The sequence below is a fragment of the Lithobates pipiens genome, unplaced genomic scaffold, assembly GCF_037356315.1.
Source record: "Lithobates pipiens isolate NorthernLeopardFrog02 unplaced genomic scaffold, aLitPip1_a1.2 Scaffold_18, whole genome shotgun sequence".
Taxonomy (NCBI): Eukaryota; Metazoa; Chordata; class Amphibia; order Anura; family Ranidae; genus Lithobates; species Lithobates pipiens.
In genome coordinates this window covers 578,376,881-578,380,496 of record NW_027507758.1, presented here as the reverse complement: position 1 = coordinate 578,380,496, position 3,616 = coordinate 578,376,881, and the positions used below count along the sequence as shown (strand labels likewise).

Below are 3,616 nucleotides of genomic sequence, written 5' to 3'. Positions count from 1 at the left end.
CAGAGATTTGAAACATGTTCTATTTCTAGGTCCGTTGGATTTTATTTTTTATGAAAAATGATTGGATTAGCCCACACATGATGGAATTGTCCGGACTGATTCCGTCAGACCTAGTCAGACGGAATGTGTACGCGGCATAAGAAACACCTTAACTCCCCCATGTAAATATATGATTTATCTACACTCCCTCCGCAACCTCATAGAAGTCCCAATAGTCCTCCTGATTGCTCAGAACTAGGGTTCCATGGTGTAATGGTTAGCACTCTGGACTCTGAATCCAGCGATCCGAGTTCAAATCTCGGTGGGACCTTCTTTTACATGAACTCTCTTGTTTTTATTCTTACCTTGAAAGCTTTATGCTTATTACAAAAGATATTCTAATGTGAAATCCAAATGAAGAATTAAAAAAAGTAAGACATGTACTAACCTGTTTGGTTGCTGTGGCTGAGTGGGGTATATACACAAAAAGAACTGTATACTTACCCTTTTTTTAGCCTCCTCCGGTCCAGTCATGTGATCCCCTGCATCTTCCAGCAGTGGCTTCAGGGGAGAGAAGAAAGCACTCAACACCTAGTAAAGCCAGCAGGGGGCATGCATGTGCGTGCTCCAAACCAGGGCTGGTGCAAGGACTGGCCTGAAGACAAATAGTGGTGGCACCGACTAGCTTCTTCATGCCGGCTGTGGTCCGCAAGTATATAGACAGGCAAGGGTAGTATATGGACAAGCTAGGATAGTGTATATATGTATATATATATATATATATATATATATATATATATATATATACACACACATACATACACAGGCTAGCAGGACCGGCCCTACTATTGGGCCCCACTGGGTCCTTTGGACCCAGGCGGCACTTTGAGAGGGGTGGGAAATTAACACCCAAGATTTTTTTCCAGCAGTTTTGTGTGTTATCCAGGGGCAGACTGGGTCAGGGGGGCAGGGTGACAAGTACCCCCCATGCTGCTCCGCAGCCCTGTAAAAAGGTCACCTTGCTGCCCTCAACACGCATACTCATAGTAGCCGGGTTCTTGTACACAGTCTACAACACTGGCTTTTAAACACCCGAGCAGACATTAAGAGCTCAGGTGGGTGTGCTGTGAGGGGTACCCACAGGAGATAGAGAGCAATGAAAGATCCCTTACCCACCAGCTCCGCCAACAGCTGATGTTCGGGTGCCATTTGCAAGGCTTGCATTTCTATTGGGTGGAACTAGGGGAGGGGGCCTCGTGCATGCCTGAGGCTAGGCACCGAAGACTGTGGGAGCACTGGGAGAGAGAAACAGAGAGAAGTAATATTAATTAGTTATGTGTGACAGGGCACAAAGGTGTCCATAATTTTTTCTAGTCGTGGCTGCTGATCTGCTGGATGTTGCATAACCTGTCATGCTCAAAAATCACTATACAGCCCTAGCTTGCCATTATACTACCCTAGCCTGCCCCTTTATTCCCTAGCCTGACTATATGCAACCCTTGCCTGCCCCTATACTGCCCTAGCCTGTCTACCTACTATCCTAGCCTGCCCCTATACTACCCTAGTCTGACACTATACTACCCTAGCCTGCCAGTAGTCCACCTTATACTACCCTAGCCTGCCCCTATACTACCCTAGCCTGCCCATATGCTGCCTTAGCCTGACCCTATACTAGCCTGCCCCTATACTGCCCTAGCCAGACCCTATACTGTCCTATCCCAGTGGCATATCATCCATGGGTGCAACATGTTCACTGCATACGGTCCTGAGGGGTGGGGGGCACTATACTGTCACACACTGCACCCATGGATGCTGCCCTAGGGCGCCAAGATGGGGGAGTGGTAATATGGTGGTATGTCATATAATTTTGCATATAGACAAGGTGCTGTTGTGGTTGTGACAATGTGGTACACAGACAGGTCACTGGCACTATCATGATCAGAGTCACTCAGTGGTGCACGGGATGTTTTCTTTCCTTCCTCCTCCCAGGACACATACACAGTCCTCTGCCACTGCTGGGCCTCTGACACTGTACAGAGGGACTAGGGAGTGGCTGCCTGTTAAGTTAGTTCCTGGATGCAAAGGAGGAGTAGGAATACCAATGGCCGGGTGCCCTAGGCGGCAGTGTGCCCCAGGTGGCTGCCTAGTTTGCCTAGTGGTAGCGCCAGCCCTGAAAACCCAGAAGCTGGGGATCCATCAGATTAGGCGACCCGTCAGATTTTGTAATGGAAGTGATGTCCTGTCACGGCATGTTGGTACACCCCGCACTCGTCCGCATTAAACCTACAGTCAGAAGGGGGCAAGCGGACTTTTTTTTACACCCACCAGAGTCTTGCATTTTACACGTATTTTTACCAGTAAATTCAGCTTATATAATGAAATATAGTATTTTGAAATCCGTCTAACTGTTTTGATGTTGAATTTTAAAAGCAATGGCAAGCCTGCTGATCTCACAGGTTTGCTAATCTGACAGAACACAGCTGCTTTTAAAATTCAACCTCAAAACCATCAGTGGGTTTTCAATTTGCTGTATTTCACTATATAAGCTCAGTTTACTGGCAATAGTAAGTGTGAAATGCAAGACTTTGGGTGTACCAAGATGACTGTGATGGAACGTCACTTCTGTTACAAAAGCTGACGGGTCGCCTAATCTGATGGAACATAGGCAGTGACCTACCAGTGTTTTGCAATTGTTCTGTGAACAAATGGTCTACAAATACCACATAATGCACTTTAAAACAGAAATTTTTCAAACGAATTGCTTTGACACCTATTGGTCATTCAATTCCTTCGATAGCTCAGTTGGTAGAGCGGAGGACTGTAGAGGAAATTTACACAGGAATCCTTAGGTCGCTGGTTCAATTCCGGCTCGAAGGACGTTTTTAGCAACATAACTAGAAACTAGCAAGATTTTTATTTATGCGTATTTGTTATATTTTGTTTTATTTCCTTTTTTAATCTGAAGTGATCATGTGAAATAAATAAACACAGGCACCAGAATGTATTTTTACATAGTTATACTGGTTCAGGTTGGATCGATGTGACTATGTATATACGACAATAGCAATATATTACTAGCCGAATGGGCAAACGTTTGGGCATTCATCTGAACAACCAAATTTTGGTGCAAACTGTTGGCTCATTCCTGCAAGTACTTAATTAGTAGTATGAATCAATACCCTTCCAAATAGCATTGCTGTATTTAGAATTGTTTCTTCCATGTAGTGTTGGTGTGTATTGGGGAGCATAGCTGCCCTTTAAGCCGTTGACTTGCGTTTGTTGTCCTGCAAAAAGCAAAACACTTTTTGTCATCACTAAAATGTTAGAGTTTATTTTCACATTTTTATTTTTCAATAAAAAAAATTATATTATCACAGCTTCGTGTCATTTAACCACTTGCCGACCAGCGCACGACGATGTACGTCGACAGAATGGCACGGGCAGGCAAATGGGCGTACATGTACGTCCCTTTAAATTTGCCGCCCTGCCATCGGGAGCGCTGGTCGGGACCCCCGTGAGTCCGGTCGCGGGACCCGCGGACTCGATCGTCGTTGTAAACAGCATTTCTCCATTCTGCCTAGCAACGCTGATCTCTGCTCCATGTGATTGGAGCAGAGATCAGTGTTCACTAAATGAA

The 3,616-nt window shown here is 45.4% G+C and overlaps 2 non-coding genes across 2 annotated transcripts; both read left to right on the top strand.

Moving 5' to 3' along the window:
• Positions 1-238: 238 nt before the first annotated feature.
• Positions 239-310, top strand: TRNAQ-CUG (transfer RNA glutamine (anticodon CUG)). The gene has a single exon. It is a non-coding gene; the product is annotated as a tRNA-Gln (tRNA).
• Positions 311-2,766: 2,456 nt separating this feature from the next.
• TRNAY-GUA (transfer RNA tyrosine (anticodon GUA)) lies at positions 2,767-2,856 on the top strand. Its single transcript is given in 2 exon segments — positions 2,767-2,803; positions 2,821-2,856. It is a non-coding gene; the product is annotated as a tRNA-Tyr (tRNA).
• The last annotated feature ends 760 nt before the right edge of the window (positions 2,857-3,616 follow it).